This window comes from Salvelinus fontinalis, chromosome 20, assembly GCF_029448725.1.
Source record: "Salvelinus fontinalis isolate EN_2023a chromosome 20, ASM2944872v1, whole genome shotgun sequence".
Lineage (NCBI taxonomy): Eukaryota > Metazoa > Chordata > Actinopteri > Salmoniformes > Salmonidae > Salvelinus > Salvelinus fontinalis.
In genome coordinates this window covers 6,425,744-6,445,387 of record NC_074684.1, presented here as the reverse complement: position 1 = coordinate 6,445,387, position 19,644 = coordinate 6,425,744, and the positions used below count along the sequence as shown (strand labels likewise).

The window sequence follows — 19,644 nt, the reverse complement described above, 5'->3', positions numbered from 1 at the left end:
GGTGGAAGGCTGCCTCTTAACGAGGTCTGGGGCTCTCTGTCTAATCACACACACACACACATCACCCCCTCCACTCTCTAATTAGTAGATTCCATTAGTGTGCAAGGAGTCAGGTCTGGTAAGGGGTTACTGTCACAAGGACCTGTTTGTTAACACTTTATCTAACACTCCTTCCTGGTTGACCACATTGGCTTCCTTTTAGACACCTTGTTTCAGCTGCTATTTTGTGAATAGAATATTGGTAACGAGTACGCTACAACTATTAGCATCGATTGCTTAGCGTTTACCCAACTCCCTTTACATCAACTCTTAATCCACCTTGGATCTACCAATACTAGTTACCACTGTCTAGCACACGCACGCACACACACATAAAGACACACGTGCACACCTACACAGAGAGAGAGAGAGATGTTTAGAAGCTGGGTTCTTTTCTCTGGCTAATTTGCATGGGGGTGGTTCCAATACTTGGAAATGCATTGTGTAAATCAGTGTGTGGGTGAATGTTTGTGTGTGTGTGTGTGTGTGTGTGTGTGTGTTGTAGGAATGAATAAGGGGGTCCATGGTTACCTCTGCTAGTAAACAACTTCCTCCTCTGTAATTGCACTGCTGCCAATGTGTTACTCAGCATGTGTGCGTACCTCCCGGTCTGAAAACACTGCTGTGTACTGTATATGTGAGCAATGTGTGTGTGGTGTGTGTGTCTGGCTCTCTAATTGTGCTGCTGTGTGCGTGTTATTGTGTGTGTGTGTGTGTGTGTGTGTGTGTGTGTGTGTGTATCATCCCCTCCATTAGGTGGGCTCCTGAGGGTCTCTAAGGCTGGGCTTCTATTCTGATTAATAAAAGAAACAGCGTATTCTCCTTGTCAAATACTGCATGTCAAGATGAGATTTACTATGCCCTCAATTCAATTTAAGTTCTCATGGCATGTTGGTAAACGCTGTGTATTAATCTTATTTCTCATGATATCGATGTCATGTTTCTATGTTTGAAGTAGCCCTAGTGCACGTAAATGAAAAGACGTAGTAGCACGTAAATAAGAACTGGAAACCTTTGGCCTATGTCGGGCTTTGGTTCCGGTCCAACATCATACTATCGAGACTAAGGGCCACAATGACAATCTGAGCTTTTTTATGTTTCCATGTTCTGTTTGCTTGTTTGTGTATCAGTCTTACAGAACATCTGCATTACACAAGGTATGATATATTAATGGATCGTTCCACCAAATGAGGGCCTTTTGCATCCCTTTGATATTTCAAGTCGAAATTGTGCGCCAATATTGAATTGAAATAAAACCTTGTTATATTAAATAAAGCGCCTTTTAATATAGACCACAAGGGCTGCATTCACACAGGCGGCCCAATTCCTAATTTGTTCCACTAATTGGTCTTTTGACCAATCACATCAGATATCAGAGCAGATCTGATATGAAAATATCAATAAAAACAAAAGATCAGAATTGGGGCTGAATTCAATCAATCAGATGTTCAATATGAATAAAGACTTGCTAAAAAGTGCCAAGATTCTCTGTGCACCCGCTGTGACTTCTAGGACGATACTAACACGCTTAACCCAGACATTTCATCATTATAAAGCCACAGTTATTTTGTTGCTTTGACAAAGTCGATTCTGAAGATGATTATTTACTTCATGTGATGAGAGATTCATTTACATCTGTCCCCCGTTTTAAAAAGGTCAACCCTGTTAGATGAACTGAACTCTTGTTTTTCAAAAAGAAACACTGAACTAGTCAAATCATCGTGTAAAAGCAAGTGAGCTGGTTCTACTCTATTTGGCCATTTTCGGGACTTTTTGTGGTGGGGGAAAAACCACATAAAAGCAGAAGGCAAACGTCCATCTCGCGTGGACTAATAAAGTATATCTTATATTTACATTGTTTTGATGCAGTAAATACAGGCACTACCAGAAGATATGAGACAAACTTGTACATGCCAACGGTTATCTAACTAGCGAGAGTCTGTATGTGAGAGTGGGATAAAATTGAGCCAAAGGGTTAGTTGAGCCTCCCCTCGTTTCTAGAAAACCATACACAGAATCCATTATCTGACCAAATATTTAGTAAGAGGTCATCATTTCATGGAGTCTGTGAAGGAAGAAACCACATGGAGGAAGTGGGAAGCAAGTTAGTTCCAAGAAACAGATATTCACAAAGTCAAATGAATTGAATGTGTTAAGAGGTGTCACGATGCTTGCATCTCAACCAATGTAGACCGTTTTAAGATTGCATTGTACATCAGTTGGGATCTCTATAAGCCACAATATGAGGTCCTAAACCTAGCATGAATGTGCATCCTTGCACTTGAAAGTAGCTGTGTGGGTTAATATAGCCTAAATGTTTGCCTTGGGGAAACTTGAGACAATGGCCACTATACCCAATATAAATTACGATTACATTTTGTCGGTTTTATGCATAGTATTTTTTGCAATAAGTCAAGATAGTGCATTTTATTGTTACGGAGCAGACATCATCGTGCCGCCTGTATACAAACATAAAACATGCAGCGGCCAAGGCAGCCCTTGAGGTTCTTCAAAAAGTAGCCAATGAAGTAAGAGCAGGGAAGCCCATTGGAGCAGCAGCATAAGATTCAAAAAAATTTACTGAATGACACTGAAGAGGTACGTTGACGAAAAAAAGAAAACAAACATGGAATTGTGTGAAAAGGAGGCTATGATAGAGTAGCAGATGCACACCAAGTCTTAAAACTGGTCAAGAAAACTGGTCAAGAAATAGAAGGGGAAGTGATATTGAACAGAGAGATCTATTTCTGAATGTAGGCATACATTTAAGACACAATACACCCCAACCCCAGTCATTAAACTTTGACCTACCATCACCCACTGTCACAGGACACCACCACCCACTTACCCCAAGGTGGCTCAACTTACTCTGTCACGTTGCTTAACTTACCCCATACCCGGGGTAAGTTGTGCCAAGAGGCCACTTTTTTTTTTGTTGGACAAGCTATGTTTTCAAAACTGTCATGTTTACTTAAATTCTGATTAATTCCAGGGATACACAACATCCTGAAATATGTGTAGCTATCTTTGTTAGGAAGAATATTATATTTCCCTTGATGTAGTGATGCTGAATGTAAAGAATTGCTAAACTTACCCCACTCTGTCCTATGGCTACTTTTCCTCTCTCCCCATCCTGTTTCACAGACACCGCCCCCGCCACCCCCCCTCCACGCCCTGTAGCAGCAACAAGCAGAGCGGATGGCCTCTCCCGAGTGGCGCAGGCTATGCAGCATGAAAGGGCTGAAGAACATGCATTTCGACTATCCGGATACCGGGAGAAATGCATGATTGATTTGAATACTGCAATTATTTAAAAATGCCCTTCCCTAGTGTCCATGTGTCCTCTGAAGCAGCCAACCACAGCCCCCCCCTCTCCCCCTATCTCGCTCTCCTTAGACTGAGAGAAGCCCTGGTGAAAGAGGGGAAAGGAAGAGGCTGAATTCCTCCAGTTTATCTAGTCATCTGATCTAGGCAGCCAGTCATGTGTTAGAGCAGCATTCAGACTAAGAGGGAAATCTGGTTTCAAAGTAACTATCCAGTGAAAATCTGACTTTTTAAAAGTTAATATTCTGCTAACTCATACCCAAATAATGGTGTTGACTCATCCTATACTCGTATTTCTGGCTAAAGCATAAATTAAAATAAAATAAATACAATTTAAAAAAAAATCACCTCAATCTTGTATTTCAAACCATTTTTAAAAATGTTTTTGGCTGAGAAGTCTCTATGGCTCAATGACTGAGCTGGCTAATCAGCTGTTTATTCGTAATTCATATTTTTATTGACCAGTACATGCCCACAATATTCTATTGTTGGGATTGTCGTAGCCGAATCAGCATTAGTTAGGTAACATAGATAAATATGATGGTTTATTTACATAATATGCTTATGTGAGATACTTGTCGTTCGAATGTCTCCCTTCGGACTATACTGTTGACAGTTGCAGTTATCCCTTCTCAGCTAGGGCTCAGTCACTCGGGGAACAGAGAGGGGCGAGGTCAGGCTTGTCTTCATATGTGAATGTATGTTAAACCATGTGGTGCTATGCAGAATATCAGAAGGGGAGGAGGACAGAATGGAACATTGTCTTCTTATGGGAATGTGTCTGTAACTATTCCTAAACCATGTGAAGGGATGGCGTGATTAATGGGGAACCAGTTAGTTGTCTGTACGCCAGTCACTCCCTCCTTTTCTCATTGGGGGGAGGAGTATGGCAGTGTCTGGAACCATTGTATGTCCCCTCTGATGTTGCCCTTATCTTGACCTAGAGGATCACTCCCCTCAGTGAGCTTGTCCAGGAGTGGGGAGAAGAGGGGGTGTATTTGAGAGGGGTGTATCTAGAATTGACAATTGATATACGCCATTGGATGAGGTAACGTTTTGGTACTATGAAGTACCAAGAAAGAGATTAGAACCTCGTCTTAGAGACCAAACTGAACGATAATGTATAGCTAATGCTATCTGGCTATGGGATACTCCTCTGTCAAGTAAAAGTCTTTCTTTGTGAACTGTTCCTAAGATCTGTGGTGCGTCATGTAAGTTGAGAGGGGTGTATCTTGGCTATAAAAGATCTTGGCATTCTCTTATAGGCACTCTCAGAATTCATTTATAGACACTGAATTGATCTGAGAGTCAAAGGGAAGATGAGGTTTAAATATAACTTGTGTGTGGTTTGTAAACTCTCCTCATTTAGTAATACAGGAAATTACCACGACAGGATACACCCACACCACTCAAAAGCTGCTTTTAACACTTTTTTTTGGGGGGGGGGGGGGGGGGGGGGCTAATTCATAAAATCTGGAAATACCCTGTTCCTCTCTCTCTCTCCTCTACTCCTCTCTATTCACGATTATCTTCTTCCCAGACATTCCTCTTCCACAATGCTTCTTTTCTTTAAGATGGGTGCCTCATCCTTTCCCTTTTTTTCTCTCTTCCTCTGTCTCTGCCCACCTTCTCTCTTCCTCTGTCTCTGCCCACCTTCTCTCTTCCTCTGTCTCTGCCCACCTTCTCTCTTCCTCTGTCCACCTTCTCTCTTCTCTCTTCCTCTGCCCACCTTCTCTCTTCCTCTGTCCACCTTCTCTCTTCCTCTGTCTCTGCCCACCTTCTCTCTTCCTCTGTCTCTGCCCACCTTCTCTCTTCCTCTGCCCACCTTCTCTCTTCCTCTGCCCACCTTCTCTCTTCCTCTGCCCACCTTCTCTCTTCCTCTGCCCACCTTCTCTCTTCCTCTGTCTCTGCCTACCTTCTCTCTTCCTCTGTCTCTGCCCACCTTCTCTCTTCCTCTGTCTCTGCCCACCTTCTCTCTTCCTCTGTCTCTGCCCACCTTCTCTCTTCCTCTGTCTCTGCCCACCTTCTCTCTTCCTCTGTCTCTGCCCACCTTCTCTCTTCCTCTGTCTCTGTCTCTGCCCACCTTACAACTCTTTCGGAGATATCTACAGTTGAAGTCGGAAGTTAACATACACCTTAGCCAAATTCATTGGACCTCAGTTTTTCACAATTCCTGACATTCAATCCTAGTAAAGAATCCCTGTCTTAGGTCAGTTAGGATCACCACTTTATTTTAAGAATGTGAAATGTCAGAATAATAGTAGAGAGAATTATTTATTTCAGCTTTTAGTTATTTCATCACATTCACAGTGGGTCAGAAGTTTACATAAAATACTAATTGAGTGTAGCACTGTCTTTAAATTGTTCAACTTGGGTCAAATGTTTCAGGTAGCCTTCCACAAACTTCCCACAATAAGTTGGGTGAATTTCGGCCCATTCCTCCTGACAGAGCTGGTGTACTGAGTCAGGTTTGTAGGCCCCCTTGCTCGCACACGGTTTTTCAGTTCTGCCCACAAATGTTCTATAGGACTGAGGTCAGGGCTTTGTGATGGCCACTCCAATAACTTAACTTTGTTGTCCTTAAGACATTTTGACACAACTTTGGAAGCATGCTTGGAGTCATTGTTCATTTGGAAGACCCATTTGCGACCAAGCTTCAACTTCCTGACTGATGTCTTGAGATGTTGCTTCAATATATCCACATAATTTTCCTTCTCATGATGCCATCTATTTTGTGAAGTGCACCAGTCCCTCCTGTAGCAAAGCACCCCCACAACATGATGCTGCCACCCCCGTGCTTCACAGTTGGGATGGTGTTCTTCGGCTTGCAAGCCTCCCTGTTTTTCCTCCAAACATAGCGATGGTCATTATGGCCAAACAGTTCTATTTTTGTTTCATCAGACCAGAGGACATTTCTCCAAAAAGTACGAGCTTTGTCCCCATGTGCAGTTGCAAACCATAATCTGGCTTTTTTTGGTGGTTTTGGAATAGTGGCTTCTTCCTTGCTGAGTGGCCTTTCAGGTTATGTCGATATAGGACTTGTTTTACTGTGGATATAGATACTTTTGTACCTGTGTCCTCCAGCATCTTCACAAGGTCCTTTGCTATTGTTCTGGGATTGAGTTGCACTTTTCGCACCAAAGTACATTCATGTCTAGGAGACAGAACGCGTCTCCTTCCTGAGCGGTATGACAGCTGCGTGTTCCCATAGTGTTTATACTTACGTACTATTGTTTGTACAGATGAACGTGGTACCTTCAGGCGTTTGGAAATTGCTCCCAAGGATGAACCAGACTTGTGGAGGTCTACAATTCAGGTCTTAGCTGATTTCTTTTGATTTTCCTGTGATGTCAAGCAAAGAGGCACTGAGTTTGAAGGTAGGCCTTGAAACACATCCACAGGTACACCTCCAATTGCCTCAAATTATGTTAATTAGCCTATCAGTGGCTTCTAACGCCATGACATCCTTTTCTGGAATTTTCTAAGCTGTTTAAAAAGGCACAGTCAACTTAGTGTATGTAATCTTCTGACCCACTGGAATTGAGATTAAGTGAAATAATCTGTCTGTAAACAATTGTTGGAAAAGTGACTTGTGTCATGCACAAAGTAGATGTCCTAACCGACCTGCCGAAACTATAGTTTGTTAACAAGAAATTTGTGGAGTGGTTGAAAAACAAGTTTTAATGACTCCAACCTAAGTGTATGTAAACTTCCGACTTCAACTGTATATTAGCATTAGTCTCAGTGTTTAGGTTAACTATGGGGCATTACCAGGAGAGAACGATTGCCCCCTTCCATTGAAGCCACGGAAGTTCAAGGCCAACAGTGAATGAAAAACAGCTCAGCATTCAACACCATAGTGCCCACGAAGCTCATCACTAAGCTAAGGAACCTGGGATTAAACACCTCCCTCTGCAACTGGATCATGGTCTTCCAGGTGGTAAGGGTAGGCAACACAACATCTGCCACGCTGATACTCAACACTGGGGCCCCTCAGGGGTGTGTGATTAGTCCCCTCCTGTACTCTCTGTTCACCCACGACTGCGTGGCCAAGCATGACTCCAACACCATCATTAAGTTTGCTAACGAAACAACAGTGGTAGGCCTGCTCACCGACAACGATGAGACAGCCTATAGGCAGGAGGTCAGAGACCTGGCAGTGTGGTGCCAGGACAACAACCTCTCCCTCAATGTGAGCAAGAAAGCAGCTGAAAGTGGACTATAGGAAAAGGAGGGCCGAACAGGACCCCATTAATATCGACAGGGTCGAGAGTTTCAAGTTCCTTGTTGTCCACATCACCAACGTACTATCATGGTCCAAACACACCAAGACAGTTCTGAAGACAGCACGACCTCACCTTTCCCCTCAGGAGACTGAAAAGATTTGGCATAGGTCCCCAGATCCTCAAAGTTCTACAGCTGCACCATCGAGAGAATCTTGACCGGTTGCATCACCGCTTAGTATGATAACTGCTCGGCATCTGACCGTAAGGCGCTACCATAAGGGTAGTGCGTACGGCCCAGTACATCACTGGGGCCAAGCTTCCTGACATCCAAGGCCTATATACTAGGCAGTGTCAGAGGAAGGCTCACATTTTTTTTCAAAGACTCCAGTCACCCAAGACATAGACTGTTATCTCTGCTAGGACCAAAAGCTTCTACCCCCAAGCCATAAGACTGCTGAACAATTAATCAAATGGCCACCCAGGCTATTTACATTGACCTCCCCTCCCCTTTGTTTTTAAACTGCTGCTACCCGCTGTTAATTATCTATCCATAGTCACTTTACAAATTACCTTGACTAACCTGTACCCCCGCACATTGACTCGGTACCGGTACTCCCTGTATATAGCCTCATTTATTGTTATGTAATTTTCTTGTGTTACTTTTAGATATTTTTTTTTTTTTAACTTTAGTTTATTTAGTAAATATTTTCTGAACTCTATTTATTGAAATGCATTGTTTGTTAAGGGCGTGTAAGTAAGCATTTCACGGTAACACCTGCTGAATTCAGAGCATGTGACAAGTACAATTTGAACGTTAAAAAAATATATCTATATATATATATTTTTTTTTTTAAATCGCACACAGAAGAAGTTATGGGGATAATTGAGTTACTAAATGCAGCCTTCAACTTGAGTTACTCAATAAGAGGGGGCAGCAGTGAGCTAACCTGCAACGTCACTTCCTGGAGTAGCTCAAATGGCACATGTTATGTCGCCATCTTAACCGACTTAAATTTGGCTTCAATACGCTATTAAGTCTTCACATAGGTATAAATGGTGTCGCGTGATCGATGGCTTTGTCTTCATACATGGGACTCGTTTCAGGAAATAAAGCGTATGCCGCACATCACTAATTCACAGGGGAGGTATTTGAACGTAAACATCTATGTTTTTGTCAAAATGCATTTTTTGGCAGAAATGCCTTCTGGAACATGTGAACCTTTGTGCCTTAACAAAATTGTATGCCATCTGCAAATACGAATACAATTGTTAACTTACGAGCCTAATTCCCGCTATGACTGGCTGAGATAATGGATGGGCTGGACATGAAGAGAGATGAGTTTGGATTGGTCTGCCATGTAGCTCGCTTCTATCTATAACAAAGGGCTGCTCAGTATGTGTAGGTAATCCTTTCTAATGCATATTTTTTGAAAGATGTCACGAAGACCAGCAAAAATGTTGCTCTCGACTTTCTGTAGGACCGAGTTCTTGAAATCAGTGGAATGCCCGGTGGAAGAAAATTCTGGCGTTTGATTGCAAATATGCAGAGGGAGTCAAAAAGAACACACCGAAGGATTGGATATAGTGTGTGTTTACCAGAGACGGTAATGTAAAGAACAACATGACCAGCACCAAAGTCAAATTACGATATAACATTAGGCCAACGAGACAGTGTCCAAGTTCTAAAATTCTCAGGTAGAAAGCCCTGCTTTTATTTCGTCACACTCACAACCGTAAGCTATTTTCTGTAATTAGCTTGCCATTCAGTTGTAAATAATTATCTTGTTGTGAGTTTATTTTCGTTGTAATAATGAATACAAATTAGCTAAAGTGAAGACATTGTCAGCTATGTGACATGGGCATTTTTTGAACTGGCTAGCCAGCTAACTTAACATTAGCTAGCTAGCTAACAAGCTAGAAACTAACGAAAACATTGTTTAGAAAGTTGCTTTTAGTTGCCTGGTTTGCTAGACTGACATATACTAAATTCATTTTTGAAACAGATGGGTTTATTGGTGTTAAAATACACCGGCTAAGCTATTTTGGACCACCAGGCTGCTGATGTCAAGCATGTGAGTCCTTAAAGAGATGGGTGGGCCTCAGGCTTAAGAGGGTGTGAACAATGCTGAATGGGTGTAGACAAAGAAGAGCTCTCCAGTAGGTGTATCAAACATTCAAGGGCCATTTTCTCGAAAGTGGAGTAACAAGTTTATCAACTTTCAAAGCAGAATTACTTTCACATTGTTCCTAAACTGTAGTGTATTATATACCATTTCCTAGCTCGGAGTCTCTACTTCTATCCAATGTAAAAAACACAGTATCAAATTGTTCTACGTAAGACCTAATCGAGCCTGTCTGTCACATATACACTCATTGAGCATTACCTTGGAATCATAAGGAGCTGTGTGTGTGTGTGTGAGCGTGTGGGTCATGTTATGTTATAGTAAGCTGTACTACAGTAAACTGCGTGATGTGTTACAGTGTTTTGTAACATTATTCTTAGCGTGTCAGTGTCATAACATTGAGGGTAATAATAGCTATCTTGGAGAGGACACACAGGAGAGGAGGAGACACATTCTGCATTCTGGAACGAAGGTCATCAGTTTAATTGGAAGTGCAAATTGCGTTCACATGTACAGAAGCCCACAGTGGATTGAGGCACGGGTGGAGAACCAATGTGAGCGGCGAGATGTGTGTGTCTGTCCTCCAAACTGAGGTAATTTCACAGCTAAGGGGATGTTACCTGATGTTGAGGCGACGAGATCATTTGGACAAATATTTGATTTAAAAGGAGCGATATTGACTTGTCAATATGTGCTAACACCAGACATCTGTTGGAGGGACAGAGGCGTCTTTCCTTCCATCGCCATCTTTTTTTCCACTTTCTCCCTCTGCTTGTGGAGGATCGGGTGTTCTCTTCTCTCTCTCTTTAAATTCTCCCTCTGGACACACACACAGTATGATTCCTCTGCTGCTGAGTGACAGGGTGTGTTCCGGTCGTAACCCCACAGTAGCACACTTCACACACACACACACACACACACACCATAATTATGTCACACAGCCTTTCAGGGTCAATGAAATGTGCGACTGTATAAAAGAAACACACACACAAGCAACAAAATCAGGCAGTCACACAGGCTGCTTATCAATGAGTGATGATGGAGAATGTTCCGAGTGCATTTCACATCATTCATACGTGGGAAACTCTATAAGAAATTAGACCTACACGTCCATCATTCAACCTGACATCACATCATTCAACGCAGCAGTAGATTCTCAGTGACTTCCAGCTCTCTCCATGTCTCATAGGCTGAGGCCGGAATTCAAACAAACTCAGATAAATGACCCATCTATATTATAATAATGTAAAGCTCTCAGCTGCGGGAGGATCTCCTCCTACAATTTTGCACCGATCGTCTTAATTTTAGGCCAAAAAAAAGCGTGTCATCGTCTTATATCCGTCTGTCCACTTTATATTCCGCAAATTGACTACATTACCCATAATGCTCATTGACTAGACCTCCCCAAATTATCATGGCAATTATGCATCACAATAGTTGGCTAATACTATTCTATGCAACATGCAGCAATCCACAGTAGGCCTATAGAAGGTACAGTATCAGCTGCACTTATAGTCTATGGCGGGGCCGTGCTTAAAATCTTCAGTGGCATACCTCATGACCCATTGCCCTGTTTTCCTCAACGAAAAAGCATAGGCAACAAACGTGAGCTGGTAGACTAGTCAGCCTGCACTGGAGAGGTGGATGTTTGGCGCGTGCAACGGAAACTTTTGGAGAGAGGAGGGTCTCAGCTTTCTGTAGGTATGACATTTATTTCCCAGCTCTCAATATTTACCGTTTTAAAACCAAAGTATCTTAGAGACATAGCATAGTTTATGGAGCGTGGGATACGCACACCTAACATTCCAGGTGATTGCATAGGCCTTTATAGAGGCGACGGCCTATGCTGCAAAGCATTTTAGGACAATACATTTACTGTTAGATGAATAAGTTACACGACTAACTATCAGGAAATTAGATTTAGCCATTTAGCTAATGGGTTTTGATATACCACTTCCTCAGATGGTGAATTAGCCTATAGATATTTGTACACAAAAAAAGCTAATTCATCTCTGTTGAGCAAAATATATATATCACATTCTGGAGCCCTATTTCGACTGTAGAATGATAGCAACAATGCCTAATTGTCTACCCAAAATTCATGCCAACCACTGGTATAAGTGTTGCACATCATCAGTCCTGCTTAGACATGTTCGATTAAAGTTGCATTATGTAGAAATCGCTCTGCCGTTTCCTAGTTGCTGAAACTCTTAATAGTTTGCCTAAAACATTTTTTATAGTATAGTGTAGAGAATCATGTACCAGCATAACTGCTGTGAAATATATTTTCCATAACCAAAAATATTGTTGTGTTAGCTGTTTGAAGCTTGTGTACAAGACGCAAAAACTACATTTACGATCGGAAAGCATAGAAATAGCGCACATAGAACATTTATGTGAATTTGATTGGGTCGCCTAAAAAGTTGCACATTGCCACTTTAAACGTAACGAAAACGTATTTCTTGAATCATACCATCTCAATAGGCCAAACCCCTCCCTAACCCGGACGACGCTGGGCCAATTGTGCGCCGCCAAGGGCTTCCGAGTGGCGCAGCGGTCTAAGGCACTGCATCGCAGTGCTAGAGGCGTCACTACAGAGCCTGGTTCAATCCCAGGCTGTATCACAACCGGCCGTGATCGGGAGACCCATAGGGCGGCGCACAATAGGCCCAGCGTCGTCCGGGTTAGGGGAGGGTTTGGCCGGGGTAGGCCGTCATTGTAAATAAGAGACCTGAAAAAAAGCTGTGCAGCGACGCTCCCCATCCAACCTGACAGAGCTTGAGAGGATCTGCAGAGAAGAATGGGACAAACCCCCCAAGTACAAATGTGCCAAGCTTGTAGCGTCATACCCAAGAACTTTAGGCCGTAATCGCTGTCAAAGGTGCTTCAACAAAGTACTGAGTAAAGGGTCTGAATATTCATGTAAAAATTTGCTTTGTCATTATGGGGTATTGTGTGTAGATTGATGAGGGAAAAAAACACATTTAATCAATTTCAGAATAAAGTAACAAAATGTGGAAAAAGTCAAGGGGTCAGAATGCACTGCGTGTTTTGTGCTTGTTTGAAATGTGGCCTGAATCTCTGGTAAATGCAGGAGACTGCACCAAGCTAAGGTAGTGAACGAATGTCAACTCACAGTTAAGAATAGGAACAAACCCTGATATCAATTTCCTATTAAAAAAACGGAACATTTCCCTTTTAAAAAGTAGGAAGCTGGAGATAGTATGTTCCCAAAACATCTTGTCTACAATGGCTACTGTATAATGTTGTTTCCTAGGGGGTGGGCCGACAAACTTTTATTCGCAATCGTATCCGTAAGTTGACAGTTGATAGTCGGATAAGATGAGACTCGTGATTAAAAAAATAATTGTGTTTTAATCTGCCTAAATAAATGTTGGCAAAATACCTCGCTGCACATTCTCACTGCAAAAAAAGCTGCAGATTAAAGAGCAGTGCACGTAGGGGTGTGTGTGTGTGTGTGTGTGTGTGTGTGTGTGTGTGTGTGTGTGTGTGTGTGTGTGTGTGTGTGTGTGTGTGTCCTCACGTTTGCTGTCACTCAGTCAGAACGCGCATCAGCGTTTCATTGTTTTTCCCTACCCTTGGCCCGCTTGTTAGATGTTCTGCACGTTGATAGCGTGATCGCAAACGCCCTCGCCGTGTGCTTTATCACAACAGAAACCTGCAGCAATCTAAATGATCCCACCGAAAACATGCGAGGAAAAGTGATTGGGCGAAATTATGAAGAGTGGACAGAGAAATACAGCTTCACTCTATCCAATCAGAGCAGCAGGCTCAACATATAGCCAAGCCCTTCTCTTTACAGCCAGGCAAACTAGCCCGTTGAGTTACTTAGACCATGTAAAACCTTGCACATGACTTGACTAAAAGACAGGACATTATGGTATAGTAACTCTGTGACTGAATGACATGAGAAAGATGCTTCCTGGCACCCGAAAATTTCTTTTTTCCCCCCGATCAAGGGATAATTACAACAAAAAAAATACTTGGATCATAATGGCATCCAGAAAATTGCCAATATCCGTTATGATACTCGTTTTGTCTGACTACTCGACACACCCCTATTGTTTACCCATAGTCTGTTTCCACTCCTCCCATATTCAACAGTACCGAGAAGACAAGATCACCTGCTCATACACGTAGACTATAGATTACATAAGACGCGTATCTCTGTCATTAAGGGCCGGCTGTGGTTCACAAACATTTCTATCTAACATTATGTGTGTTTAAAACGCAAGGGCAGAGGGAGATCTAGCAAGACAACCACAATGTCCAAGAGTACAAACAACAGCCAATGGTTTCACCGATTAGGTCGAAAATAAGTCTTCAACTTACCAATTCAGCACATGAAGTAACTTCAGCGGGTGAAACGCATATCTTGGCCTGTGAGGTCAGAGAAGGGAAAATGTAATAACAAGTCAGGGGCTAAAAGCTCTGGAGATTAGGATCCTTCCCTGAAACCAGTAAATCCTTCAAACTATGGACACACAGGCGCGCACACACATGGAGGCTTGGGATGAGAGGACGGGCATGTCGAATGTCTCGCTATAACAAACAAGCTGAACGATGTGACTCATAATGTGTTCAAACAAACAATGGAGCTGTGCTTTATTACATCGACTGATGTTCAGCGTGTGTGTGTGTGCTGGGCTACACCGTCTTTCCCAGACCTTACACAGTATGTCCATTTTTTTGATAGATGGATCACTGCAACATGGCTGAGAAGAGGACGAGAGGACCGGACGGGAGGATAACATGATACCTCAGTCAAAACAAAGGATGGAAATGGCAATATGGAGTCAGATGGCTGACCTAGAGCAGACAGCACTGAGAAAAGGCACGTGAAGCTTTCAGCATGCCTCCCCTCAGATGGAGGTGAGAGAACGCTGGGTGATGAGGTTAGGAAACCGTGTGTGAAAAGGGAACGAGAGAGACTATGCATGTGTCCCAGGTAGCAGCTGATTTCTTCGTCTCCAATTTTGGCCATTCTGCAATCTGCACAGTATTTTTCTGTCTACAAATATATTTCACCCCAATGTTTCCCTGACCCTGGTGTTCAAGTGGACAACCACAGGTCAACTGAAGTCAGGAGCTGTCATCTGTCCCATTGTAACTCCACCAGATGCTCAGGTGTTGGACTGACAGATACAAGGTTGCTGGTTCGAGTCCCACTTGGCTTACCTAAATGTTCAGCAATATAATGTTGGTTACCTCACCAGTATCAAAACAAACAACCCCACGAAGGAAGACCCCACGAAGGAAGACCCAAGTACCACTTACAGTATGAAGCAGGCATGACCATGATACCACTACCAGTATCTCCAAACACAACAAACCTTGGCCTGTGTGAGTGTGTGTGTGTTTTCTGATATAAATCTCCACGGGCAGACCTATAGAGCTAGGGGACAGCAGCATGTAGCAGGCCTGAATACCAGCCAAAATCCACATTATAGCAACACTCAACATCCTCACACATAAAATACTGTTGAAGTCGGAAGTTTACATACACCTTAGCCAAATACATTTTTCACCATTCCTGACATTTAATCCTAGTAAAAACTCCCTGTCTTAGGTCAGTTGGGATCACCACTTTATTTTAAGAATGTAAAATGTGAGAATAATAGTAGAAAGAATGATTTATTTCAGCCTTTAGTTATTTCATCATACAGATGAACGTGGTACCTTCAGGCGTTTGGAAATTGCTCCCAAGGATGAACCAGACTTGTGGAGTTTTACAATTCTTTTTGAGGTCTTGACTTATTTATTTTCATTTTCCTATGATGTCAAGCAAAGAGGAACTGAGTTAGAATGTAGACCTTGAAATACATCCACAGGTACACCTCCAACTGACTCGAATTATGTCAATTAGACTATCAGAAGCTTCTAAAGTCATGACATCCTTTTCTGGAATTTTCCAAGCTGTTTAAAGGCACAGTCAACTTAGTGAATGTGAACTTCTGACCCACTGGAATTGTGATACAGTGAATAAGTGAAATAATCTGTCTGTAAACAGTTGTTGGAAAAATGATTTGTGTCATGCACAAAGTAGATGTCCTAACCGACTTGCCAAAACTATAGTTTGTTAACAAGAACTTTGTAAAGTGGGTGAAAAAAACGAGTTTTAATGACTCCAACCTAAGTGTATGTGAACTTCCGACTTCAACTGTACTTTGATTTACTGATGGTCAATACTGAAGGGAAGAAGTATGCAATTCATCTTTTGACTATTTTAAACTTGGAAATGGCTGCATTTGTGTCACCCATAGTAGGCCTAGCTCATACAAAAATAACTGTACTGGGGATACTGGATGTTGACTATCTAGCTATTTATAATTACATTTAAAACTAATAAACAGACATAGCATTAACAAACCATATCCACAAATGCATGCAAAGCACCGGAGCTGCTGCTGGATTAATAAATAGCAATGAAATGACAGCAAATGTTCACCCAGTTTGCTGCACCCGAAAGTAGTCTTTAAGCTTGTGATACAGCAAAAAATGTTCAACAGTCTGCGACCCGGAAAATGGACATAGAAGGACAGGAGAATTAGGTTCTCCATAGACATACCCCTCCATCATCTGTCCTCTAAACACAGTGTGTGTGTGTGCACACGTGTGTGTCCTCTACCACTAAGAGCCACACAGAAGGAGTCGTATCCTTCTATTTTTGCAGGCGGCAGGGTAAACAACGTGATTCATAGGAATCCTATCTGTTTGTTTTGCCTGTTTGGCTAAGTGTCATTTGGGAGACTCTGATCAGCAATGGTATTGCTTTTAAGTCCATACCAATCTTAATTTCCAGTTTTACAGCACACCTGAACATGACACTTGTGTCTTTAACTCTAGAATAAAGCTATTTTGGGCCTTTTTTCACATCGCTTTCCTTCGTCCAGTGTTTCTCAATCTTTTCTGAGCCAGAGACCAGCAGCAAGCTACTGTCAGCCAGCTACTGTCAGCCAGCTACTGTCAGCCAGCTACCATCTCCGCCTTGAAGATTAACGATTAAAACTAGCGATTTTAGCTGCCTAAACCGGTGTCCATTCCCTGGGACTGGTGTTGGTCGAGAAACACGCACACAACAACCTGACTCACAATGCAGCATCAGCCATTCCATTAACACAGCACAGTCAACATTCCTTACAGAATCACTGCATTGTGTAATAAACACCTTATATATCACCTTTTAGGTAACAGGGCCCAAAACCTGTCAAATATGCAGCAGCCATGTTTTACACAAGCACCATTTGAGTATTGGCCAATGAACAAACATCCTCAATCTGTATTTAGCCTTCCCCGTCAAACAATTACCATACCTTCTGGTCCGAATAAAACACCCACACACTCAGCTTCTTAACCCATCTCTCCTCATCAGAATCAGTGTTAGGCTACATTGTAGCTTCTATGCCATGCAGGTAAGGTAATTGATTTTGTGCGAGGGAGGGAGGAAAGGTAGGGCAATGTTTGTCTCTTCTAATCACCATAAAAGTGCTTATGGCACTGTCAATACTGACCTGCGTAGGGTTCTCACACACAGCAGACATACAGTGGCAGGAGCTACTGAACTCAACACACGCAGTCACGCAGACAGAGATAAACTCTTCAATAGAGATCAGTTAGAGACCTAAAGACATTGCATTAAGAAGCCATTATTATTACCGTTGTTTTACAATACGGTTGTTATTGTGGTAATTAAGTGTTTTCTTTCGCCATTATAAACCCCTCAGATCCTATCTGTCTAATGAAAAGCGTGCGACACAAACATACGGAATACTGTTTTCTTTCTACATCTGGCAGTTTATTACTTGTTCAATTCATTCTAGTGACCAACAGCAACATATTTTCTATGCAAGATCAATTCGACCATTCTAGGGTTAATCTCTCAGTCGAAGCTAAGAAAGCAGGCACTTTATTGCATTTCGACCGAGTCGTGGACAAAGTGTCTCTATTCGCTCCCATCAGCTAAATGCCACTTCAAACGCAGAGATTGTAAGAAAAAAAGTGTCCTCGAACACTTCTTGTTCCGTCAATGACCGCACGCACATACAGGACATTGGCCCCGCGCGTGCACGCGAACAGGTGGCGGTTCCGCGCACAGGTGTCCGTAATTCCCTTGAGGCCAAAAAAAGGTATCCTTGTATACACTTTTTCTCCCTAGCGTCAACATACATAGTAACTGTTTATTGGTCAAATGCAAATAGTCTTTCTCAATCATATCAACACAGAACATGTGCAACATATGGGAAAACGCCATGGGGAAATTGACTATCCAAATGCATTTCGCTGTCTGCTAATTCTTACAGAAATCAGCCACGATAGCTCAAGAGAAGTAATTGACTGGCCGTTATTTCTAGATTTTCTTGCGTGTGATGGACGACGCGGAACATGCATGGCAAATGATCTTACACCGCGCATACAGCCCTAAACATCAGAACAATTGCTTACGTTAGCAAGCTAACGTTAGCTGTCTAACATGAGCAGACATCGTTAGCATGAGTTGTGATCTAGCCATTTCCACAACATGTAAAAAATAGAGCAAGCTATTGTTCAATAAATCGTATGTTTGTTCATAGCTAGCTAGTAGCTGCCATATTTTTTAAACCCAAATAGTGTAGAAGGGCTTAGCTACGTAACATCTAACAGTAGCTATAGCAAGTGCATCTGTCTCACGCAAGCAGCGCGCCAGTATACTTTTATGGGCAAGCAAGCTTGATATCCCTGGTGCTGTCTGTCCCGTCAGCTAACGTTAGCAGCTAGCTAGCCGCTAGCTTGGCGAAGGAAACATCGATTTGTCAAGTTTTTGACGGTGAAAAACAGCTGCATGGCTAGACAGCTAACGTTGCACACCATCTCGGATACCGTTCCATTTCATAAAAAAACGAACGCGATGGATGAATATGACAGCCATGCACGTGTTGTACGCGCATGTACACGAGCTAGAATTATTTTTGCATCAAACCACGAACGAGACCCGTCCCTTTCGAAAATAACCCACATGATTTGCCCCTGTTTCTGCAACGTAGCAGCGGCTTTCCTATCGGGATGGTGCGAAAATTCGCTTGCAGACTGACCGCTCTGCTAGAGATGGGAGTTGAAGAGTCTCACGGCTTTTCAACCACCAATATGAACAAGATAATGTTCTCTCCAAACCTAGAGACACCCACATAAATGAATCATACAGATGTGGTGCTCAGCAACACATCTCGAATGTCCCACTTGCAGGCAATTTGAGGCAAAAACACAGAAACATGTATATACCCTTACGTGAATTGGTGGTCGACGAGAACGGATTAAATCCGATGTGAAAAATGATGCTTGCAGAGGCTGGGCTGGGATTTTCTCTCTTGCTTCCAGCTGCTGTATCTCCCGCCCTCTCTCTGTCCCTCTCACACACTCTCTCTCTCTTCCCTTGTCTCTCTTTATCCCTCCCTTCCAACAAACCCGCTCCTCTTGTACCACTCGCCCTCCAGTGGAGATTAGCCCGGTGCGGTTCGAGGAACTCCACTCTGGATGTGTGCGTGCGTGTTGGCGTGCGTGCGTGCGTCTAGTGTACGTGCGTGCATGTGTGTGTGAGCCCGCAGATGAATGGCAAGTTGTCATGGACAGTGAGGTATCGACTTCCCCTCCCTACAATGCAAACAGCAATGGTCTGCCGATCAACACACATGAGCGCGTTTCTTACAATATAGCATAGCTGCCTAGGCTATGGAGTAAGGGAATATTATGTTAGGAGTGCTCAAGCCACCAACAGTAGGCTATAAACATCCACAAATACAAATGCAATGGTTTATTTGAGAGAACAGTAAATGTTCATGTTTGAGTAAGTAGAGCCCTCTCTAACTGGTCTTCTTCCTGAGACCATAGATAGCAGTAAGAGAAATGGACACATATTGTGTCTTTGTCAGTCAAATTAT

The 19,644-nt window shown here is 42.7% G+C and overlaps 1 protein-coding gene across 3 annotated transcripts in view; it reads right to left on the bottom strand.

Moving 5' to 3' along the window:
• Positions 1-19,239, bottom strand: part of LOC129817200 (1-phosphatidylinositol 4,5-bisphosphate phosphodiesterase beta-4-like) — a 147,499-nt gene extending 128,260 nt beyond the window's left edge. The window contains exons 1-2 of one of the 3 annotated variants that reach the window (XM_055872205.1): positions 18,989-19,239; positions 14,066-14,113 (exon numbers count right to left, since the gene is read on the bottom strand). The gene's annotated coding sequence lies outside the window, so the exon portion shown is untranslated. The remainder of the gene's footprint in view (positions 1-14,065; positions 14,114-18,988) is intronic. The other 2 variants (XM_055872204.1, XM_055872207.1) reach the window with 2 other exon arrangements.
• Between the last annotated feature and the right edge of the window lie 405 nt (positions 19,240-19,644).